This window comes from Mus caroli, chromosome 16 (assembly GCF_900094665.2).
Source record: "Mus caroli chromosome 16, CAROLI_EIJ_v1.1, whole genome shotgun sequence".
Lineage (NCBI taxonomy): Eukaryota > Metazoa > Chordata > Mammalia > Rodentia > Muridae > Mus > Mus caroli.
This window is the reverse complement of record NC_034585.1, coordinates 27815015-27841085: the sequence shown is the minus strand read 5'-3', so window position 1 is coordinate 27841085 and position 26071 is coordinate 27815015.

The following is a 26071-nucleotide window of genomic DNA, read 5'->3' as shown; positions in this document are numbered from 1 at the left end:
GCAGCAGGATTGGACTCATCACCAATTGCTTTAGGAACAAGAGAATGACTCAAATTCAAACAGAGGACTGACTGCTTGTGTGTGTGTGTGTGTGTGTGTGTGTGTGTGTGTGTGTGTGTGTGCGCACACATTAGGTTCTAAAACCCCATATGTAAACTCAACCACTGAGCAACACCCCAACCCTTGCCAGGAGTCTGGACCAAGTTTTCTTGCTTCTAAAGAGAGAGGCAAGCATAAGAAAAGAGACATCTGTTGGTGCCCTGGATACTGTTGTTTTTGAATGTCCTGCCCAGGCCTGTGGCAGCCATCTGGCAGGCGCTCTTAGGTTCCCAACAGAAATGTAACAGCCAAGGAAAAGAATGAAAAAACGTGATTTCCTGATGACTTTATCGAGCCTCAGACTGGAATGATCTTGGGCTTTGCCTTGCTGTGAACTCCGGTTATGGATGGTGATATATGGATTGTTTCTGAGCCAACTCAAGCCAGGGGTCCTCCATTGTTTGCAAGTGAAAGCATCCCAGCTCCTTGTGCTGCCAAAGTCCAAGCCACATTCCTAGGCCGGAATGCATTTGTTTCTCAAAAAGTATGCAGACCTGCTGATTTATGGCCCCTTCAGATCATGCAAATAGGTTCAAGAAGAATGTGTTTAATATCTGTGCAGATGATGAACAAGCACGTGACTTGCACTCCGTTGGGCCTGAAGGTTACTTTTCTGTAGGTATTTATTTTATTGTTCTGCATCTGCCTTTCCATCAGACAAGATTCTATCATATTTCCTCCATTCACTTCAATCTTAGAGCTTAGATAATAAAGCAGAAAAGGGAAAGAGATGGAATAGAATTTCATCAGTAATTAGGATGGATGATATAATTGTTAATTGCTTGTATCAGTTTTACTATTGTTTTGAGATTATCCTTTTGATGAGATTTCTTCTCTGAAGATGATTCCGAACACCATTAATTGAATTCCAAGGCCATAAATTATTCCCTAAGAGAGAGAGAAAGAGAGAGAGAGAAAAAAAAAAACCATTTCGTATAATGTGCCAGGTTTGGCAGGAAATACCCGATCCAGGGTTGATGTATGATGGGCCAAAAAACCTAGGTGAACAGATGTTTTAAATTAGGTGTCCTGCTACATGATGGCAGACATTGAGGGTTGAGTAGGTTCAAAGCCTGGCCTGACCACTGATTAGATGGGTAGCTGTGGGTAAGCTACCTAAACACTTTGTGCCTCAAGCTTACTCACTTGTAAGAAGAAGGTAATGGCGATGCCTTTCTCACAAGTCCTTGAAAAGATGAAGAAGGCTGAATGTGTTTCTCCCATCCTGGCAGCAGCCACTCAGACCTGGTCTCTTGGCCTCACTCTGAGCCTGGAAAGTATTCCTGTCCACTTCTATTTTGATCTGTCGGTCCTTCCACTGTAGGAGCTCTCAACTTCCACCTTGGGATTTCTGCCCACTCTTTGTTCTAATAATGTCTTTCTGTTCTATGAGTCTCCAAAGCTCTCCTGTCACCCAAGCAAGCCTAGACAAAGGGGCCAGGAGAAGGCAAGCCTTTTCTTAATACTAGTTATTTGGATGGAATGTGTTGGGTTGGGAGTCCTTCAAGGGCCAAGAAGTCCTCTTTGCAAAGAATATCTCTAAGCTGTAAATACAGAAGGACACAGAGAGATAAGACACACAAGAAATAGCGAACTTGTGAGAGGGGGAGAGAGGACTCTGAGAACACCTAAGAGAGTTTTGAACTCCTAGTAGACCATATGACTGGAATAGGAACATGGCCATGCAGTGGACAGGGGTAAATGAGTAAGTAACCAGCTTCTTGTCACTGTGATAAATGCCTTGGATAAATCAAGTTAAAGGGAAGAAAGGGTTCTTTTGGCTCACAGTTCCTGAGGCACACAGTCCATGGTCATTGCCTTGATTGCTTAAGACCTATGATGAGACAGAATGGCATGGCAGAAGTATATGGCAGAGGAAACCTGTTTCCTTCTTGCTGGCCAGGCAATGAGGAGAGGGCAGAGGTCACAGAACCCTTTGGAGAAATGCTCCCATAGACCTAACTTCATCCACCAGGCTCCACCTCCTAAAGGCATCAACACCTCCCCAAATCACCACACCTTGGCAACTAAGCTCTTTTCATAGGGTTTTGGGGACATTTAAAGTTCAATAGAAGGGGCGGGGAGAGCATGAGCAGAGCCACCATGCCCTTTCCTTCCCATAATGTGACACAGTCGACAAACACTGTGGATAGAGCCGACATGGTCACTTGATCTTTATCCTTCCCTATCGATCTGCTCACTGCTGGACTGTGTCAACAGTGATGCTCACCCTTGCTCTTTGACTGGAGTTGCTGGGGTTGCTGTCCATCCCCCATCACTTTGTGGGAATATCCTTCATGTACAGCTACACACAGCATGTGAGCTGATGGCCACAGCTATAGAACTGGACTCCTGAAGTTCATGAATCAGTGCACATGCCTCTTCCCAGGAATGTCTTGCTCTCTTCCTGCCAGTGAGAATGGAGAGACCCAGTTACCTTCAAGGGCTCGCTCAGTGGCCACCTCCTAAACAACGTGGGGGTGGGGGTGGGGAGATATGAAGAAGTATAGCTGAACAGCTAGATGCTTTTCATAGTCTCTCTTGGAACCCTCCTATCTCAGGGTGAGGTCATCACATAGCGACTGCTTTGGGTGGACTGAGCACTCTGAGACACTAACCTCAAGTTGGGCGTCTGTTCTCTCATAAATGTCAAAACTGCTTCCTCCACTTCTAACAAGGGCAGCCAGCAGACTCCAGTACACAGTGCAGAGTGAACCAGGTCTTCAGTTCATCAGGGGATATGGCTGTTTTGGGAAACCAGCCAGCTACTTCCTAAAGATGTGCTATGGTGACTCATGACCAGCTTCCAGGAGAGAATAATCCAGAATCTATTGCCAGCATTTAACAATAGCAGTAACACTGTCTCCTAGAAATGATGGACGTCACTACCTCCAGGGGAAAAGGAGGTGGTCCGCCCAGCTGCATCCTACAGGAGTCTCCCTTCCTCTCAGGTGGTCAGCAGAGCAAGCGGGATGGGCTGAGGTGTGGGTGAAAGGTTGTCACTTGTTCCACAATCAGAGAGCCTGTAAGTTGTCTCTGTGACCTTCTGAGCCTTGGGGCCCTAGGGCAGTGAAATGAAGCTGTAGTGTTTATGCAATCCTTAAGTCTCTATAGAGCCCAGAAACTTCTTAATGCCGTACCCCATACCCTGCCATACCCCAGATGTGTTCCTGTTTCAGAAGCATCAAATAAACTTGGAAATTAAACCTATCGAGCCCTAAGCAGAGGGGTGATTCTTCCTGCCTTTTCTCTATCAGCTGTAGTCACCATTGGCCTCATGTCCTGGCCATTGCCGGCTTAACTTGTCTTACTCCCCTATTCACATCAATTGGTCAGAAACGTGGCAGATATTTGGATTTCCAGGAGAGAGGGTCCCACTAAGGCTTCTCCTAAAGAAGCCTTCTTGTCCTGGGCGTCTCACAAGATATGATGCTTTAAAGAACGAGGCATGCAAGGATGGAGAAGAACGACACCAGTATCTAGGCAAGATGTGATACAGTGGGCTCTAACCTCTTCAAAGGGCCCCTCGGTTGTTACCGACTCTCCTAGCTCCACCAAATGCCTGTGTTTCATACTCAGTCTGACCAGGATGGAATTCATGTTCCGTGCAAACCTGCCCTGCCTTCCTCACTCTACTTCAATGCCACCATAAGGATCCTCGCTGCCCTCCCTAGCATCTGATCTAGTCTTAGTCTGATGGGGGCCAGATATTTCCACATCTTCCCCCAAATGCCTGGGGAAAATGCATATGGCGTGGTATGAAAATTCAGACCATACCCTCTGGACTTCAGATCCTGGGCATGGGGCAAACTCTAGAGAGTGTTCGTACAGCAGTGTAGGTTAGGCGTCCTTTTGAAGTGGGAAGCAGGGTAATAGCATGTAGAACAGGCTAGTGCTTAGGGTTGGTCAAGTGCTTCTATGTATTTAAATGCTAAATTCTGTACCCCAAGAGCTGGTTACCCCAAGACGAGCAAGAGAATGCTCATATACTCCAGTTTTTGTTGTGCAAACCTTGCTCTTTAGGTTAATTGGTCAATAAAAGACTAAAGTCTATGATTGGGCAGTAGAGAGAGAAAGGCGGGACTTGAGGATTGAGTGGGGGGCGTGTCTCAGGAGAGAACAGTGAGGAGAAAGGAGACAAGAGAAGACAAAGAGAGGAAGAGGCAGCCATGAGACGAGATGGACCATGAGCATGTGCCCAGGAGAAAGAGCAAGTGGCAAGGGGCATATGGCTGGGATGAAAGTTAGAATAGCTCCAAACCTGTCCAATCTAGGCTTACAACTTGTAAATAAATACCAGGATATCTTATATACAGGATAAATAGAATATATAATTCTTACTACAGTTTGCCTCAAAGTCACAGAGATCTACCTGTCTCTCTCCTGATGGCTGGGATCAAAGGTATACACTACTACCACTCCCACACCCTTATGGCTGTGTGGAGTGACCCTATTCCAGCCTCTCTTGGCTCCCAAGTTTGCTTTTTCCAGCTTCCCCATTGACCTAGTGAGATCTAATAATTACACAATAGGTAAGTTCCTTTTCTTCTGTGAGATCTAGTATTGGGAGTTCATTGTTTGCAAGTAAATACTGATTAGTGTCCTCCCCTCTCCAGCTCCCCAGGCCAGTGAGCTGGGAGGTCATTCCGGATAGTCCCTGTGATACTCACATCACTGTCCCCAAGGCCCAGTAGCTCTGCCTGACCTATCTCCCCACTACCACCCCAAACAGGCCCAGATTAAGCTCATTCATTATTCCTACTGTTCTGTAGGCAGGTCTTTCAGCCAGAGAAGTTAGTTCATTATCAGGACCATCTGCTTTGGTCAAACTTCCAAGTCCAAAGTCCAGGAACAGACTACCGTTCAGTTTCCTTGGTAGAGAAGGAGATGGAGAAAACCGGAGAGCAGAAAGGTGCTGAGGGAGTCTGAGAGGAGAGAGATGAGAGAGGCAGGTGAGTGACCCGGGCGTGGCTCAGGCCCTCCTGCTGTAGCCTCGAGACTGCCTAGCCAGCTTCTCTGCCACTGTCCCTGGTCCTTGCTCTCTATGCTCACGTCAACGAAAACATATTAATTACCCTTTAAATGGAAATAAATTAACTTAAGAAGATGCAGTTTTATCTTGCTTTTATGGCAGCCAAGTTCCCCGAGGATGTGTTAATTGATTTTAAATCCAAATCAGCCCTAATGCACTTGGGCACTCTGCCCAGTGGGAGTGAGCGTTGGCTCCTGGAAAGGAAACGGCTCTATGCCAACTGGTTTGACACATTTTTATCACTGCGGAGGACAGGACGTAAGCACAACCACGGGTGGAGAAGGCCCAGCAGCACCAGGTCCTCTGTGCAGAGAGTAAGTATTTATTGAGCTTCTACTCTATCCGAGCACTGTGCAAAGCGCTGCTGTGCAAGGCTGGGCGACTCAGCTTTGGCTCTGAGCACTCTAAAATGCCTACCAGGGGTTTTCTAAAGTGTCGCTGCCCGGCCGGTCCTCCCTGACTCGATCTCACAGGGGTTGGCTTTCAAAGCTGGCCAGGCCTACAGGAACCAGATAGTGGGATATCGATGGGCTTCGTGGAAACACTAGGAGAGGAAGTGAGGACAGCTACCCAGGGGCCAGCTTGGCTGAACTGGCATTCTTCCACTTTTCCAAGCTGTTCCTCCATGACGACACAGGAGCTGCATGAGAGGAACAGGGCTGAGAGTCTGGGGAGGTGGTCCTGGTAGCTTGGCATCCTTATCCAGTATTGCCAGATTTAGCAAAAGAAAGATACAAGACGCTTCAATTAATTTGACTTTTACATAAATAGCACTTGTTTTCAGTGGATGCCCCCATTTAACAGTTGGGGCATGCTTGTTCTTATAGCTACTTAACTGGGTGTCTGTGCTTTACCTGGCAACCCATCCATTCCCACTCCAGAGAGATACCCCGGACCCCAGTGGCTCCCACCCCTGATATGAAGCAGCATCTACCCAATAGGAGTGCAGAAGCAGCAGGAAGGGCCGGAAGAGCATCCCAGAGGAGTCTGCCCACAGCTATGCTCCCCAGAAATGAGATCTAGTTCCACCACCTGCCTTGGTGTATTAACTATATTTCTTGTTGTGACAAAAGAAATTAAAGTATGGCCTTATTTTGGCTCATGGTTTGAGGAGAGAATCTATCAAGTCAGGGAGTAGTGGTGGCAGGAGTGGGAGGTGGCTGGTCACATTGAGTCTAGTCAGGCAGCAGGGGGACATGGCTGGATGCTGGTACTCAGTTGAATTTCCTGTGATTCTTCTGTGGATTCAGCCTAACTGCTCTAGCCCATGTATGGAGTCACTTACACCCAGAGCAGATCTTCCCCAGCTAAACCTCTCTAGACATCCTCAGGCGTGTGTCTCCCAGAGATGTGTCTTCTAGGTAACTCCAAACCCAGTTGAGTTGACAATGAAGGTTAACCATCACAGCTGGGCACTGACGTGGAGCATCCTAAGGAGAATGCACATGAAAAAGACACAGTCCCACCCAGAGGGACCCAGGGGGACCCAGAGGGACCCAGAGGGCAGCAAAGGAGGAGTTAAGTCAAAACAAATCATCTTGATACAAGGTTAGATGGCCAAGGAACAGAGGGAGGGAAAGGATGATTTGTTTTGGTGGGTGGAAGTCTTGCAGGTGTCCCAGAAGAGGTGGTATTCCCTATCAACAAGATTCCTGACATGTATGTAAAATAGTCTCCCCACAGCACCAGCGCATAGCTGAGACCCTTCAAATTTTGGCTGTCATGACAAAGCTCCCAGCAGCCCCAGCAATCCAGTTACAATTGACTTCCCAGATGAAACGTTTGTGCTATCCATAACCCAGAAGGGAGCCTCAAACTATAATAGAAACACTTTAGCAAGGGCATGCCAGGTAAATACTGTTTACCCCACCATGCAAGGGGGGCTTGTGTGCTTAGAGATGAAGCTAGACACTAGGGCTTGTGGCGAGCATAGAATGGAATAGCCACCTCAAAGGTCTATCAGGAGCAGGGTAAGGGGAGTTTGGCATCTCAGGGCACTCTCACTTCTATTTGAAAGCTGGGACACCTGTTCTTGCTGGAGGCAGGCTTCCTCCCAAGGGCCTGCCTGAGCACAATAGCTTGCTCCTGACACTTGGTAGACACTGTGCTAATAGGGAATACCAATCACGCTCTTGGCTAATATTTAGCCACCTGAATTTTGAACAGATAACATTTCAGAGCCTGCTTTATGCTTGCCTACACTGAATGAGGACAAAGAAAGACTTCTCATTCATTGCTTCTTCCTTAACAAAGGTGAGCACTTTCCAAAATGCAAACATTCACAGAGTCCTATCTGAGCCTAGCCCTGATAACACCCCGAAGGTGGCTAGAGAAGAAAGCCTTGCTTGGATTGCTTGTTTGCTGAGCAAGACACTAAGAGAACCTTCTCTGGGGACTGGTTGCGGGGGGGGGGGTGCTGTAGTGGTGGTGGGGCTCTTTGGCATGTGAGAGTGCCATGGGAATGACTCCAGAGTCAGAAATGGTACCCAGAGACACCTAGTGCTGAAGGCTCTGGAGACAGAAGAGTTGATGGTTAATTTAATGCTCCTCAGCAGGTCACACAGACAGCTCCAGCTGACCCCCACCCCCACCACGCTGGTCTATTAACAGCATTGGGCTCCTCTTGCAGGCGGGGGCACAGTGAGGAGCTGTCAAGAAGTGTTTTTGAGAAATTAAAGGGACATCTCTAAGTGGGTACACACACCAGGAGCAGGCCAGCCTGACTAGCTCCTCCTCAGCCTCCTCAGCCTGCCTCGCTCCTCCTCCTCTGGCTCTGAGGGAGATTAATGCCTAACAGTGTGCCTGTGTTTCTACAGGAACCTGATTAAAGCTGGCTGCCAGACAGAGCTAGCCTGCGTGTGCGGTCACTTCAAGCCAGGCAGAAGCAGCTCCCAGGCCCTCCTGGGTCCACTGCACTGTGGAATCTGACCCTTAGACCCTCTGGATCCTGGAAGAAAAGAGGCAATGTGACTGGGGATCTAAAGCCTGAGCTTTTACCTCCTCTTCCTCCAAGGGGCTCTATCGGACGCCCCCCAGTCTCTCCTGCCTGCCTGCCTGCCCTCCTGAGTGCTATCCCAGGTTTTGAGCCAACTGCCCTTACCATCTCTTCATGTTTTCACCTTTCCCAGGCTTCTGTTATTATATCTAGCCAGCCATAGCTGTGTGTAAAGTGACATTGTTTTCATCAGACACTGTTGTCCACTGCAGGGGCCCAACACTCCACCCCTTCCCTTCCCCCTCTCCACTTCTCTCCTACTAGGGTGGAAGCCACAGGAAGGGGTGTGGTTGCTGTGGTTGCCCAGCTGAGTGCTGGATTGGGGGAAATCAGGAAGTCAGGCTCCCTTCCAAAGCAAATTGGAAAGATCTGCAGCAGCCAGGGCATTGGATAAACAATTGTCCCCAAATGCAGGGGACAGCAAAGGAGGTTTCAGTTCTATGAAAAGTTAAAACTTTGGTTCTGAAGTACAATCCTACCGATGAGGACAGAGCCTTTTTTATTAGTTCTTATCATGTGTGGGAAGAACCAAAGATGGAGATCGGGTAGTGTAAAAAGCAAAGCCTCCCTCTGTCTCCCTGACCTGCAGTCCCACTTATCAGAGGTAAAGTGTGAGCAGTGTCTGAAGTCAGTGAGGGCTCAAACAGTGAAGCTGCACAGGTTTGGGATGGTGTGAACACACTTGAGCACTCACCTATTGCACACACATACACGTGTGAGGGTAAGCCCAAGCCATAGTCTATGAGCACAGGCTCATCTATTAACCACTTGGGCTCCTATTCTGGCCCCCTTCCTTCTGAATGCTAAGTCCAACAGTTTATTCAGTTTTTGTTTCCAAAACTGTACCATTTGTACATTATGAATAATAATGGAAACTGCCTATCTCTCTGTGCAGATGTTTTCTAGTTCATGAAACATCCATAAACTCACAAAGGGCTCTTCTGCGTACACATGCCTCTCAGCCCACCTCCTTCCAGAAGTAAAGATGTCTGCTGTAAGCCTCCAGCATATGAACCACTGGGAGGTTTGTGATGCATGCTACAGCCCTTGGGGGTGTATTATCCCCGAAAGACATAAACGGTGTCCAGACTTGTCTAAGGGTCTAGAAGCAGTAAGCAGCAGGGCTGGGTGGAAATGGCAGCTGCCATGCTTCCTGGGAACCAGGAGACTGGATCAGCAGGGAGCGCTGAGCTCATGTGGCTGGGCAGAGGAGGCTCCCAGAGACCCTCACGCCTTCCCTTCCTCCTTAGGATTGTGAGTTGGCTACAGGGACAGGTTTCAGGAACCATAAGCGTAGTGAAGAGGTTCTTCCCCTCTCCTCCCCCTTGAGATATCACGGCCTCAGTCCATCTGTTTGACAATTGTACTTAAATGCTGTGTCATCACTTTTCCTGGAGACAAAGATGATGCCACCATACACAGTGTAGAAAAATACAGATAAGCAGGAAATAAAACCCAACAGCTGGTAGAAATGTTCTTAGAGTTTCTCCAAGTAAAGTTAGCACTAACAAAACCTTGAGCCCGGAACTGCTCTCAGGCACTAGCTTTGGGCAACAGCTTAGACCACCAGGTATAGGAAGCTCACCCAAATTCAAGGGCTGTTGGTTTCAGTGATATTTAACCTGCATGTGATGACTTGTGTCAATAGACAACAGTGGGACTTCATAGTTTTAAAGGCTACTGCTTAATTTAAAAAATCAAGTTGAAACACTCTATCCTTTGGGTAGAATCCAATGATGTTCTCAGAAACATCGGCTTGGCCCATGAGATGGCTCTGAAAATGGCTCTGCCTCTCTTCTCTTTAATGTTACTATCAGTGGATTCTGCTATCAAGAAGATAAGCATGCTCTAGGATTTCAGCAACTGCCACCGTGCGTCACAGAAGCCGCAGGGCGCAGGGCGGTAGAAAGACACAGGCTGATAGGCTTCAGCTACAGTGCCAGGCATTGAGTGTCAGAGTGGCCATGTGTGCTCAGGCAGAGGGAGTGGCCAGGAGACACTGGAGTCACTTAGGGGAAAAAGAATCCGAGGAAGGCTGAGGACTCTGCAGGGCCATGGATGGTTTGCAGCCTGTTCAGTAGGAAAGCAATGGCAGAAGAAGAGGTTTGGCAAGCAAATAGGTGCAGCTGGGCACTGAGCTGAGGTCTCAGTGGTGTGGATAGTGAGGGTGGAAGTTGACAGAAGCCACAGATGTGGCAGGAGGAAGGGGTCTGAGTCAGTATGTGCAGGAGAGGTGTGCTGTTCCAGGGAATTTGTTTTATGGATCCTACAGTAGTGCTGATTGACTCTTTACAGACAGAAGGGCATGGCCTCATAGCACCCAGTGGTAAGTGCTGGCCTCTGAGTAGCTTGTAGAAGAACCTTGAGAGATGGGGAGGTGGGAAAGTCTCATGGTTTTGTTGCCTCTCCTTTAGGGATTCTCTGGAAAGTTTTCATGTTTCTCAAGAAGTGTTGGTCTCCAGTCATATTCACACACACACACACACACACACACACACACACACGAGAAAGAGAGAGACAGGGAGAAAGACAGACAGACAGACAGACTGACAGGTTACTGGCTTACTGTTCCTTCCCAAGAGTTTAAATTCAGGACTGTGGGGCATCAGAAGATACTTCTTGGGTGACAAGGGCACTGGAGCAGGAAATAACAAAGAACAAGGAAGTGAATAAATAAGCTCTAACTTTTGTTTTCAAAAGATTTTCTTCTTTCCAACTAGAGGACCAAGAAAATAGGGAGGCCAGTGCGTGCTTAGCTACTAACTATTTGGGGTTTTCTTGGATGGATCTTAACCATCTTGGATCTGTTGAGTTGAGGAAAGTTCTCAGTACCCTAGCAATCCCAAGGTTGCCAAATTTGCCACAAGGAGATGATTGTGTTGGCCTTCATTTCCCTACATGTGCCCCTCACCCTCTGCCACTTAGGAAGGAAGCCAGGAAGTCCTGGAAACAGCTGACCCTGCACTATGTGGTGGCCTCAGAGCAGCTGGCCCTTGGCTGTGAACTGCTCATCCTTCTGGAGCTGGGAGGTGGTGAAGAATCTCCACAGGGACAGATCTATCTACTGAGGGAGGGGACAGCCAGTGACCCCGCAGTGCCTTTGTCTTGGCATCTGTGGCTGGAACAGCCTAGACCCACTCTGTTCTGGCTGTTAGAGGGCAAGGTGGTAATGGATCGGGAGAGGGAGGGCAGTGGTATTGACTTTTTAGTAGGCAAGAGGAGAGAAGAGGAGAGGAGGAGAGGAGAGGAGAGGAGAGGAGAGGAGAGNAGAGGAGAGGAGAGGAGAGGAGAGGAGAGGAGAGAGGAGAGGAGAGAGAGAAAAGCCAAGGACCAGGCAACCTCTCTTGTCTGTGCTTATGTCTGAGATCTCTACAGTCATATTTATTCCCAGAACAGTCAAAAGATACAGATATGTGGGAGACGTGTGGGTTCTGCTGTGACCAGGCACCAGTCACAGGGCAGGGCCCAGGTTTTCAGATGAGCCACACTCACAGGTTTAGGACTCTAAGACTCATATCAGCACTCTGCTAGTCTTCCTGGCCACTTGCCTGCCCAGTCTTAGTAAGCAGAGGGGAGGCAGCTTTGAGCCCAGCAGTGTGTGGCTATGAGGACCTCTGCTGCTGTAGTTGATTAGTCTGCCCTAATCTCCCTGTGGTAGCAGGGGGTTCCCAATGCTCTGGATTCTTGAATGATGCACACACACACACACACACACACACACACAGCCTTATATCTAATATGCCTTAATCATCTCAATGGCTGGACCACTCCCAAACTTCCACATTGCTAACGCCTCCTCTCCAATACTCCTGAATTATTACTTACTAAAATCTATATTCCATCTTTGCTACCCTAGACTCAGTTGGATGAAGACGGTGCCCCCTGGGGCCTCTCTTCTTAGCTCTTACATGATTGTACACTCTCTCTTCTGCAGGTCTCAAGCCTGATCCTTCCACTTCCCGGGCATGGCGGTACTAAATCCCTCTTCTTCCTTGGGTTTCTTTGCCCGGGAAATCTAAAGTCCCATCTCTGTCTCCCTGCCCAGCCATTGGTGGCCGGCAACTTTATTTACCAATTAGAACCAACTGGGGGGACAGGGACCCACAGCATCTTACATGAGGCATTCTCGAGCAATTTGGGAACCCATGATGCAAGCATTAAACCAAATCCACAACAGACCTCAGCAGTTTAGCTAAAGTATGATTTGAGTGGCCTTCACGGTTTGGGACAGTGAAGAATTAAGAGGGTGGTGATTCAATCCATTATTTGCAGAGGTGGGACCTGCAGAAAGTTGTTAGGAATGATAAGGTCATGAGTGGGGCCAGACTATGAATCTTACTGGCTTTATAAAAGGAGAAACAGAGACCAGATATGCACAGATGAGTACACACTGCTATCATGCGATATTCTGGGCTGTATTGGTATTCCATCAGCAAGGATCAGCAAGGAAACAGTTATAGATGAGGGCTCCAGACCTTCTACTTTGGTTATAACTATGGCCAAAATAAACCTCTTTCCCATATAAAGTATCCTGTTTCAAATTTAAAATAAAAACTTCTCTTTATAAAGTAGTCTGCTTATGAAGGCATATTTTGTTGCAGTAGCAAAACAATGAACTAATATCAAATACTGGCCCAAGGATTTCCCATTTTTCCAGAACTCAAGAATACAAGCGGTGACTGAGTATGGTATGAAACTCTGGTTCTCTTGGGATGCTCCCTCCTCTGTCCAAACCTAATATAAAATATGAAGATAACTCTCTCTCTCTCTCTCTCTCTCTCTCTCTCTCTCTCTCACACACACACACACACACACACACACACACACACACACACACACACACACACACATCTATAAACCAGCATCTGTTGGAGTTACTTGTAGGTAGGTGTCATGGGTCATTTCTTCCTGGGAAATGTTCTATTCTCCAAATGAGGACCATGTTGACTTCTGGAGCTCTGGATCATGGTGCCCCAGTGCACTGTGAAAGCTTAGACAGTAAAGAGCCAAGTGCTTAGCTTAAAGACTCAGGCCAATAAGTCCTTGAACGCCAAGTAGTCAGTCCTGTGATCATGTGCTTACAGGTAACATTAAATGTACTGAGAAGGTTGTGTATTTAGGAGAGAGAGAGAGAGAGAGAGAGAGAGAGAGAGAGAGAGAGAGAGAGAAGAAATAAGTAAAGAGACCATGGATTAGAGAATGAGCAAGGAGGTGCATGCGAGATATTAGAGGAAAAAAGGGAAGAGAAATAATGTAATTAATTACAATTTATTCAAAGTAAAAGTTATTATGTAAAAAAAGATAACCAGACCTAGTGGTTTGTTCCTCCTATGGCTAGGAAGCCCAGGGCAGTGATCATGTGCCCTGTCACATGTGTGCATTGCAGCCTAAGGCAGTGTTGCAGATATGTCTGGCATCTTCCAGTGGGTCTACACCTCCCAACTTTGGGAACTACAAGTATGTAACATCAAATTTGGGTCAGACTCCAACTGGGCACGTCATGTAGTAGTGTCAAGTTTTCTCTTTGAGGAGTGGAATCATGGATAACTTTCATCCAGATTACTCAAGGAAAACACTGTGCTAAATGTGAGGCATGGGAGCAAGGCTCAGCACGAGCCCTGTCATTGCCAAGGGTTGCTGAGAGGAAAGTGGCCTGGCCTATTGGTAGAGCTAAAGTGCCCACAGAGAGACAAGTACTGACCAATGTGGGCACTATTCTTCAGGATCTCACCTTGAAGAAAGAAGAGAGCTACAGGAAAATGAAGACACCCTCAGAGGAGCAGGAGCTGAGAAGAGGGGAACCAGAAGAGACATGGATGAACGAGGGCATATGCTCTATCCTTCCTGTGGGCCAGCCCTTGAGTGAGACTCTAGATATCTCTCTTGTGCTCCCCAGAAAGCTCAGTGCAAGTGACGGAGGAATGGATCTTAGCTCCTAAAGTTTGGATGAGATCACTGCTAGACAGCCATTCTCAAGTTCCCTGGCATTATCCTGCCACAGCAGGATCCAACAGGCAGTCTTTCTTGATGGTACCTTCGCTCTGTGGCTCCAGAGCACTGTCACCTTCATAAGTCATTCCCATACACTGAGTCCATGGTTGTCATTAATGCTCAAGGCTTTGAGTTCAGTTAAAAGGGTTTTAGGATGTATGACGCACGCCCAGCACCACCACTGCACATCGTAGGACTGTTTTTGTTTTTTTTTTTTTTTTTTACCTATAAAATGAACCTGATGGTGCTGTCCTGACTCTCTGAGTGACCTGAGAATGGTAGTGTTAATAAGATTTCTGTTACTATCACAATTTGCCAGAGAAAGTCAACTTATGAAGATGAAAAGTTTATTTTGACTTCTAGTTTCAGAAGTTTCTGTCTATGATCTGTTATAGATTCTGTGGTTTGTGGGCCCATGATTGGGCAAACTATTATGGTGAAACTATGTGGTAGAATAAGTCTTGCTTCCTTCATGGTGCGTGGGAAGAAGAGCAAGCCAACATGCCTGGATGATGTTATGCCTTTCAGTGCCACCTCCAGTCACCTAACTGCGTTTCCTTACACCTCACCTTTAAGATTTCTCCATGTCCCAATAGAATGACTAAGCCTGGGATGAGGAGGGGGTTTTTAATATCTAAAACCTAACAGCCGATGCTCACTCTAGATACTGCCAATGTGTAACCTCGGGTTTATCGATCCAGCCTCTTTGTTCCCTGAAATAATGACTCTGAGACTTCTGTATATGAGTAAATGCCTAGGCCAATAGCTTTGGCTTGTTTCTACTAGTTCATAACTCAATGATCCCATTTAAACTAGTTTAAAGTGGTACTGCATGGTTAGTTACCTCTCCTCGGGTTCATGCATCTCTCTCTGTCTGCTTCCCAGGCAAAGCCCTAGTGCCTGAGCATTTCCCAGAATCCTCTTTCTTTCCATGCCAGAATCCTCCCCCACCCCCACCCCATCTCAGCTCATTGGCCATAGGCTTTTTATTGGCAGGCCTGCTTCCACACAGTACATAAAAATGCTCTCTACAGACCTCTGCCATGAAAGCACCAGCCACAGGGCCAAGTTTGCTGTTTGTGTTTAAAAGTCACCTATGGGTCTGCAACAGGAGCTGATCCGGTGCCATTGTCAGATCATCCGCCAGCAGAGAGCTGGTCTCCCAGGAGTGCAGACACGCCTGTGAGTACAGGTAAGACTACCACTTCTGCTCAGAGGTACCAGCCTGGAACCCTCAGGACACAGGAACCAAGGAGCAGCCTGGGATAGGAGCCTCCTGGTTTCTGTCTGCACCCCGGAGCTGACCCTGTGCCACAGCTCTCCATACCCAAATTCCTCCCAGAGAAAACTAGTCTCCCAAAAGAACTGACATGCAGGATTATAGGAAAGGAAAGACAAGTCACAATCAGAGACAGCAAAACCAGCTAACACCAGAGATAACCAAATGGTGAGAGGTAGGGGCAAGAACATAAGCAACAGAAACCAAAGCTACTTCATCAGAACCCAGTTCTCCCACCACACAAGTTCTGGATACCCCAACACACCAGAAAAGCAAGACTCTGATTTAAAATCACATCTCATGATGATGATAAAGGACTTTAAGAAGGACATAAAAAAAAAAACTTAAAGAAATACAGGAGGACACAGATAAACAGGTAGAAGCCCTTAAAGATAAGGAAACACAAAAATCCCTTAAAGAATTACAGGAAAACACAACCAAACAGGTGAAGTAATTGAACAAAGCCATCCAGGATCTAAAAACAATAAAGAAATCACAAAAGGAGACAACCCTGGAGTTAGAAAACCTAGGAAATAGATCAGGATCAAATAGATGCAAGCATCACCAACAGAATACAAGAGACAGAAGAGAGAATCTCAGGGGCAGAAGATACCATAGAAAACATTGACATAGCAGTCAAAAAAAATTGCAAAATGCAAAAAGCTCCTAACCCAAACCATCCAAGACACAATGAGAAGACCAAACCTAAGGATAATAGGTATAGAAGAAAGTGGAAATACTCAACTTAAAGGGCCAGTAAATATCTTCAACAAAATTATAGAAGAAAACTTCCCTAACCTAAAGAAAGAGATGCCCATAAACATACAAGACACCTACAGAACTCCAAATAAATTGGACCAGAAAAGAAATTCCTCCCATCACATAATAGTCAAAACACCAAATGAACAAAACAAAGAAAGAATATTAAAAGCAGTACAGGAAAAAGGTCAAGTAACATATAAAGGCAGACCTATCAGAATTACACCAAACTTCTCACCAGAGACTATGAAAGCTAGAAGATCCTGGGCAGATACTATACAGACCTTAAAAGAACACAAATGCCAGCCCAGGCTACTATACCCAGCAAAACCATAGATGGAGAAACCAAAATATTCCATGACAAAAACAAATTTACACAATATCTTTCCACAAATCCAGCCCTACAAAGTATAATAGATAGAAAACTCCAACATAATGAGGGAAACTACACCCTAGAAAAAGCAAGAAAGTAATCTTTCAACAAACCTAAAAGAAGATAGCCACACAAACATAATTCAGCCTCTAACAATACAAATACAGGAAGCAACAATCATTATTCCTTAATATCTCTTAACATAAATGAACTCAATTCCCCAATAAAAAGACATAGACTAACAGACTGGATACATAAGCAGGACCCAGCATTTTGCCACATACAGGAAAGGCACTTCAGTGTCAAAGACAGACACTACCTCAGAGTAAAGGGTTGAAAAACAATTTTCCAAGCAAATGGTCCCAAGAAACAAGCTGATGTAGCCATTCTAACATAGAATAAAATCAACTTTCAACCAAAAGTTATCAAAAAGGATAAGGAAGGACACTTCATACTCATCAAAGGAGAAATCTACCAAGAAGAACTCTCAGTTCTGAACATTTATGCTCCAAATGCAAGGGCATCCACATTCATTAAAGAAACTTTACTAAAGTTCAAAGCACACATTGCACCTCACACAATAATAGTGGAGACTTCAACACCCCACTCTCATCAATGGACAGATCGTGGAAACACAAACTAAACAGAGGCACAGTGAAACTAACAGAAGTTATGGACCAAATGATTTAACAGATGCCTATAGGACATTTCATCCTAAAACAAAAGAATGTACCTTCTTCTAAGCACCTCATGGTGCTTCTCCAAAATTGACCATATAACCGGTCACAAAATAGGCCTTAACAGATATACGAAGATTGAAATAATCGCATGCATCCTATCAGGTCACATGGACTGAGGCTGGTATTCAATAACAACGACTCAGCAAGCCAGCAGGGGTTTCAACAGCACTCAGCCTCACTGCATCTCTGCCCTGCCCTTCCTTCTCTTGTCACTCATGTAATCTTACAGTGTTTGACATAGCAGCCCACCCAAAAGTAACACATTGTTGTAATATTTAATTCTAATGATTCACAAAACGATAGCATTCCTTCCCACCTGTCCACCTGCTCTGGATACCTAAGGAAAAGGTTTCTTCCTGTCACTGTCAGGTGAATTACTGATTTACTTAGATGTGATAAGAACACCGTTTTCATTACTGGCCTATGAAATGGGGCTCTTAAAGGGAATGGGTGTCCTAATCATTTCTGCTCCATGCCCAGTCTGTGCTTCGCTCATCCTGGTCTTTTACTCTAGTCTGACAGGAGACAATATCCTGGGAAGGAGGAGTAGATCTGGGCTCCCAGGGACACCAGGGAGCCTTGGCTGTCACTGTGTGCCAGATGAACAGAGTCAGAAAATAAATAATTTGTTCATGATCACGTAATGTAAGGGATGATTCCCAGACAAGTGTTACACATCATAGAACTAAAGATGAGTCACCTATAATAAATATAAGAAAAATAACATGTATAGACATGTATAGCCAGTGCACAAATATATTCATGGTGTGCATATATGTTTGCATGTGTATATGTTCAGATTCAAATTATAAAATGTTGCAAGTGTTTATTGTTGTATTTGCGTTATATACAGAAAATTTCTTTGTTAACTGTTATTAAAGGGTAATAGATACATTTTTAAAAGAAAGGAAGAAAGGATACCACACACAAACCTCATAGTTCCTTGGCTTTGGAATTCTTAGCCTCCAGAAGCATGAGAAATACATTTATTTTGCTCATAAATTTCCCATTGTATAACATTTTATAATATCACAACTGGATTAAGATACAAATATATCACTTATAAAAAATAATAAATCATCCAAAATAATAAAAAAAATTCTCTCTATAGCCATGGATATTAGAAAGGAGTTTTGCAGAGATTCTAATCAGATTAACCCTTTGGGTTTACAAAAACTGAAGAGTGTCTCCGAGAAGTCACGATGGCAATGGTCTTTCAGAGGGCAAGAGTTGACTGAGTGAGGAACGCTGCTCTGGGGTCCTCTTTGAAAAAGGCTAAGAGGTCCCTTGAGACCAGATGCATCAGTACTTAGTGACACTCTAATGCTGCCATTTATACCTGCAACGTGTAAAGGAAAATGGATCAATGTTATTTCAAGAATCAACTGCAGGACAAACAAGTCCTCCAGACTAAGGAACGCCTCAGCCAGCTCAGTGGAACTGAGACTCCACAAAGGACATCTTCTCCAGAGCCTGGCCCCGGAGAGAACCTGGCAACCTTTGCTCCACAAAATATGCACAGTATGCACGCAGCAAAGCCAGGCTTCAAACGCTGTCACTCTAAAGCAGTGTTTCTCAGCCTGTGGGTCATGACCCTTTGGGAGTCGCATATCAGATATTTGCGTTGTAATTCATAACCGTAGCAGAATTACAGTTATAAAATAGCAACAAAAGTAATTTTATGGTTAGGGTCACCACAACATGAGGAACTATATTAAAGGGTCACAGCATTAGGAAGGTTGAGAACTACTGTTCTAAAGAGTACATATTCCACGAAGACATGGCCACGTGTACAGTGTAACCAGACATCACTCAGGGCTACTCTCTGTGTTATATTCTCATTTTCTCAAGCCTGAAGAGCAAATGAAGTCTCTGTGTATACAGCTATTTCATAATTTGCAATACAACTCTGTCTGAATTTGCTTCCTATTATTTTGGCACAATCTGAGACTAGAAGCAACTTGGGGAGGAAAGGTTTGTTTTAGTTTACATGTCTCTGTCATAGCCTATCATGAAGGGAAGTCAGGGCAGGAACTCAAAGCAGGACCTGAAGCCGAGGCCATAGAGGGGCATCCCTTACTGTAGGTACCTCTTATTGCGCAGAGCAGTGGCTATCAGGCTGTGCCTTGCCCTGAGCGATTCCATTTCAAAAAGTGGCAGCTCACACTCTTTGGAGCATAAATGCTGGGGCAGACTGACTTGGTAATTTTCCCTGATAAGTAGATGACCACCAATGTGGCAGGATTTTCCCTACCCAATTACATTAAAATATTAGTGCAACAGGAGGCCTGTGATTGGACAGGGGAAAGGGAGGCAGAGTTGCAGGGACAGAGAGTGACTCAGAGGAGGGAGGGGAGAAGCAAGATGGAGGATGGACAGGAAGAAGATCTTGAACCAGTGTGGCTTTAAATAGCCACAGGTAGATATATGACTATCATAAAGGATAGAATAATTGGGATAACCTGTCTAATTGAGGTGGGCAGCTTGTACCGTTATCAATTGGCCCTGAAATTTATACTGTGGGCATCCTATGAATTGAGAATTTATTGATATATAAATCTGACTTATTAGTTATAAGCTTCTAGAGTTTTCTTTCTACTGGGTTGCTGGGTATTGTGGCAGCTGACTAAGGGGTGGACGGTCGTTGCTTGGGGCTGGCATGGCAGGGAAGGGAACTCTGGAGCTCCAGGCCACTGGAGAGTCAGCAGGCAGAGAATAGCTGAATGGAGCTCAGGAACTTGGTAGTTTGTTTTTTAATATTTCCCGAAACACACCAGGTATTGGGCACATGCAGAAGTTATTGTAATCACACAAACACACACACACACACACACACACACACACACACACACACGTCTATCTGGGACAGACTATAAGATTCAGACTGATGCATAATTTTTTAAGCAAATCAAAACAACTACTTATCAATTCATGAAATTAAACCAGGAATACATAGGCACATGGCTACATGAAAACCGCATCCAAGAGCTTGGCAAAGCCTGAGAAGGGTGAAAGATGGAGCTGCCTTAACAGGACCATGTAACGAAGGGGCAGCTAACTCCGGGGTATGACGTCACCTGCTGACCTCCAGCAGGCCTTCTGGTAAATTCATGGAATCGCAGGCAAGCGAATCCCCTCGGGCTTCAGTGAAGCCTTACTGACTGCTTGCCCCACAGCTGAATTAACTCCCCAGTGGAACTGCCATTCTGAGGAGATGACTGCCTTGAGCCAGCACTGCCTCTGCAGATCACCTCTGAGGGGACTGTGACTATTTTGTTGACATCATTTTTAACCACCCGCCAGAACTGACTCTCTCTGTTATTTATCAGCTCTGTTTCTCCCTCCACTTAGCCCCACTTTGACAGCACCGAAGCCACTGTAATCCCTTCTTACATTCTGTAATCTATTATTGTTTTGTAAAATGTATGTATGTGGCCTGAGAATTATTAATATCGGTGACTGAGATTGAAATAGAATAAAAGAATCCGTATTTACTGATGGTCATGAAGACCAAGCAAAAATCAAGGAAACCCAGTGGCTTAAAGCTCAGGAAATCGTTGCAGCTTATAAATGGTTTGTTACTCAATGCATTTTGCCACTGTACAAAGTCAGGCATGTCTACCTATGTGGCTTACTTAGCTCACTCACAGTATCAATTTAACAATGCTTAATAGAAAACTGAGGGCCTGGAGAGATGGCTCTGTGGTTAAGAGCACTGGCTGTTCTTCCAGAGGACCTGACTCCTACTCTCAGCGCCCACATGGTGGCTCTCAACTGTCAGTAACTCCAGTTCCTTTTGAAATCCGTCTCCCTCTTCTAGCTTCTGAGGATACTGCACACATACAGTATACAATCGTACATGCAGACAAAACACCTGTACACATAAAATAAAAGTAATTACATCTTTAAAAGCTAATTTAAAAAGAAAGCTAAGCCGGGCGTGGTGGCNCACGCCTTTAATCCCAGCACTCGGGAGGCAGAGGCAGGCGGATTTCTGAGTTCGAGGCCAGCCTGGTCTACAAAGTGAGTTCCAGGATAGCCAGCACTATATAAGAGTGAGCGTCTGCAGAACTGGGACCCTCTCGGGGCTCCAGTGAGATCATAGATGTAACATCAGAGGTGAAGAAGGCAGAGCTGAGGGTCCTCTCGCCTAGTTGTGCCCACAGACCCAGCGGGAGAGGGAGGGTCCATATGAAGGTGCACGTGTCAGGATAATGTGGGGTAGCTGCTTCTGTTATCCCTTCCGCGCTAATATATCATGGTGCCAGCCATGCTGGGGCTCTCTTGAGGGAGAGTGGACTCCACTCTGAGGCTTTGTCTATCGTAGACTTCCTTCCTCCAGCTGTGTTCTCTCTTTCTGATACTTCACCTTACCTGCTGCCTGGCTCCGGGCTCCGGGCTCCGGGCTCCGGGCTCCGGGCTCCGGGCTCCGGGCTCCGGGCTCCGGGCTCCGTCCTCACACCCCAGCTTCTCTCCTGCTTTCCCTTCACCTTCTTTGTTAGCTAACCTCAGCGTGGTGATACAGAAGACAAAGCCTGACCTGGTTAACAAGAAGCCCCTGCCCACCTTCTCTGGGCTTCCTCTTTCCTAATCGATGCTGTGTCTCCACTAACGCTGTGGATACTGTCTGCCTGGCACCTCGGCTGGTGCTAGGGACAGAAGTGGTGCCGTGACCACCCATGGCTGCTACCATACAGAATCACCGAATAAGAGCTCTGTGACCTTGGATAGGTCCCCTGTTTAGATCTCAGTGCTTCTTCTTCCCACACCTGCCTGTGGCAGCCAGGCGTTCTCTACACGGGGATCGCTTGTGGTCAAGCTGGCAAGCGAGGCCTGAATGCCAGAGTGGAAACTGAATCGCAGTGCTGGCTCAAGGATCATCAGTCCCTTGCCACTCCTCCCATATAACTATAAAACACCACCTCCTCAGCTCCGACTTGTTCATTTTCTATTTTTATAGCCATTCCAAAAGCAAACCCTAGACATTTGCATAATAGGCACGCAGTTCACTAGCCAAAGCCTCAAGCCACCCCTCGGTCACCAGGAGAAGCAGCTCCTCCCTCAGCAAATCACGAATGTCAGCCCTTGCAGGAGAGCCTGGCCCAGCCGGTCACCAGAGGCACAGGCAGTGGATGAGATAACTCACTGTCTGCCCCAGGGTAGAGTCCTAGGCAGGATTGGCTCACATAAGCTGCCTTGGCAACACGAGACCGCCTAGCAAAGACCTCCCAGTACAGCCCCCTAGACAGGATTCCAGACCTCATCCTGCAGGACACCGTAGCCCTAGGTCTCCCCAAGAGGCCCGTCTGGAGTGGCTGAGGCACTGGGAGGAGTTCTCCAGGCTTGTCTTAAACCCATGTTTGCATAATTCACACACTGATTTCATTTATATGGCCAGTTATAAATCAATAAAAAGCAATCTTCTATAAAGACGCGTGTATTCACACTTTATACAAGAGCAAGGGAACAGACTGTCCGTACCATTGTGTTGCATGACTGAGCAGGTGGAGACAGACGGGTGGTGACTCTAAAGGCCACCACCATGCTGGGTGGAGAGCCTGGTGAGGGTCTCTGAGATGGCTCAAAGTCCCTCAAAGAGGCCCAGTGATCTTGGGTCATCTGGGGCCACCCTCAGCTTTCATTTCCTTATCTGCAAAGTCAAACGATGGTCCTGCTACTAATCAAATCAACCAAGCCCGCAGGGATAAAAGCCTTTTGTGAAGAGGGAGTCATGAAAATGGGGGGGGGGGCGTACAACCATGGCCACTGTCATCTGGTACCCAAAGGGGACTAGCCGTGCCGTGAAGCTGCCCCCAGTGCCCAGCAGAAGCCTCTTCCTGACTTCTCTCTTCCTGCTTTTTCCTTAGCTGAGCCCCAAAGCTGGCACCTGGCAGCCTGCCAGGCTGACCCAGCAGTCCTTTGCCAGTTCATGACCTCAGATGTCCCTTGGAATCTGTTGTACTAAATCTAGTTTGTTCTCGCTCTTCTCTGACAGGAAGGCTGCTTTGCACATGTGCTATGAATGGTGAGGAGGGATGGGAGGGTGGGACTGGCGTTCCTTATAGCTCTGAGCTGTAGCTCTGGCAATAGAGTTCAAGCCTCCTTAGCGACCAGGCTGGGACACACCCAACAGCCTGGGGCTACAGCTTCAGAAATCTCTCAAGGCTTAGGTTGTCTGCTGTGACAGGAATGAAACTGCTAACCCTGTGGTGCAAGAAGCCCTCGTGGATCTTGGCTTTCTGCCCCATTCCCACTGCTGACCGCTGACCTGCCTACTTGAGATGCCTTCCGGGCATAGCTAATGAAAGTCAGCTCATTTGGATAGAGCAGGGCTCTGAGCACCTCCAAGCCCCCAGTCATAGTACAGATGAGAACCAGATGCCTAGGAAGAGAAGTGGCTGACTTGCTTTGTGATTAAATGTGCATTTGGGAGAGTCTTAACAGCTATGCTCCACTTGATCGCCAATCCTCATGGTCACGAACGCCTGGTACCCATGAATGTATTTCAAAGAAGAGTTTTTCCAGGTGTAATTAGTTTAAGTCATATGGGATGAGAGTGGCCATAAATCCATTGATTATGCTTCTCATAGGAAGGCAATGGAAGGACATCAATACAGAGGGTAAATACCAGGAGAGGCTAAGGAACGATGTTACCAACAGAAGCTGGAAAAAGTAGGGACGAAATATACTTTAGAACCTTCAGAGGGAGCCTGGCCGTACCAACAACCTGATTCCAGACTTTTGGGCTTCTGGAAGGGTGAAAGAATGCATTGGTGGCGGTGGCTGTTTTGTTCTCTTGACACAGAATCTCACATAGCCTACGCTGGCCTCAAACTAGCTATGTAGCTAAGGGTGACCTTGAACATTTGGTCTTCTAGCCTCCATTACCAAGTGCTGGGGTTATACCATCCACCATGCCTGGTCTTTGTAGTTCCGGGGACTGGGCCCAGTGCTTCATACATGCTGAGCCAGCATCCTACAAATGAGCCTTATCCCCAGCTCAGTTTCTGTTGTTTCAGGTTGCCCAGTTTGTAGTGTTTTGTCAGTGTGCCCTAAGAAGCAATGGCCACACTAAGTCTCTTTCCGAGGTATCCTAGGGAGGTAGAAAGAGTGACACAGGGAGCTTCCTGGGCCCTTTGCAAAGCCTGAGCTTTCAGTCAATCATCAGAGCAGGCACCGAAGACTCAGTGACTCTGAGGAAGGGTGGTTTCTTTCTAACTGTGATTCTGAGTCGGAATACAGACACCCAGAATGAAGCCACTAGTGATGCCCCACAGTGAAGTCTCTCCCCTGCCTCAACCCCACTGATACCACCCAGCCTTCTCTGGAATAGCCCTAGAAAGTGGGTTCTTCCAGAGCCTTCCAGATGTGAACCCACAGAGAACAGAGTTATCTCCCTCCCCAGTAGACGCACCTGCCTAAACACAGATTTAACAGACACTCTAGACGGCTGGCTGCCTTCACTGTTGAATGAATCTCAAGCTTCTGGCCATGTCTCGGCAGCAGAGACTCGAGTGGCATCCCCTTCACTGGGACCACCCACAGCTTGCTGCCCTTTCTTCCCAGGGGCCCATATTTCGCTGGACACACCGGTCTTCTGTTCTGGCTGACCTCACCGCTTCCGCTCTCCCCTCCTCTCCCATTGCCCCCTCCCTTCCTCAGTCAGTCCAGTGTGTCCGCAGGTGGTGCCACCTTTGTGCACAGGTTCAGGCCACCTTCCCAGGGTTGCCACAGACCCAGTACACCTGAAGACTGTGCCTCTGTTCCTTCTGCTTCTCCCTAACCCCACTGCTTGGCTGCATGCACCTCCTATCAGGGCCCCTCCCTGACCAGGTAACTTCAATTCAATCCCCATCCAGTTTCCAAGCAGCAGGCAGCTTCCCGGTGTCAGCAGGTTGTATCACCTTTGAGCTGGGAAGAAAGCTGGGCTGGCTCTAACATGTAAGTCCTGCCCTGTTAGAGCCACCCTATGGGTCCTGAAAACTCCACAACCTCTCGAAATAGTACCACAGATGGGACCACATGCTCAGACATATACACTAGGGGAACATTACACACTCAAACCATAAAACGTGCTCATGTGTTCCCTACCTACAGGGAAGAACTAGTACCCACACTCACCCTCCTGACAGTGGGAAGCCCACCTTTCTAAAGGCCTTGTCTCCTCCTCAGGGAGGCAGCTCAGAAGCGAATGGGACTATCCAGGAGTGGGGTGGGGCTCTTACAGTATTCTCTCTCTGCCTCTGCTCTCACTGAGAGATCTTCCCAGACTGCTGACTAGTAGGAGAATGGCATACTCTGTCTTGCAGAAACCTAGACTTCTACATTCTCACATGCATTGAAAGTTCAGCCTTTATTAGACAGCTTGATCAATCTAATGGTCTCTGAAGGAAGGGGCAGGGACCGGGAACTCCAGGGCTGCAGTCCAGAGCCAGCCTGGAGAGGGGAGACCTGGCTCTTGCTCAGCTCCAGACAGGAAGTGGGTGGAGCACTGGAAGCATGCTCCTTCTCATTTTCCCTTGCTTGCCTAGACTTTCAGAAGCAACGGTCTCCTCAAGGAGGGAGACATAGCCTCTCCTTCACCTTTTCTGGTTTTTTGTTATTTTTGTTTTGTTTTTTTGTTGTTGTTGTTTTTTCTCTTTCTGAAATATAAGACACACAGAGAAACTGTACCCTTTATACTTGACCTGGTGGAGGTGATTGTTTGGAAATATTTTCTCCCCTTGGGATTTGCTTTCGCTAATGGTAGGTGGGGAGCAGTCAAGCGGAGTTATAAGTAGAGAGCCCAGGAGACCTGGTGCTT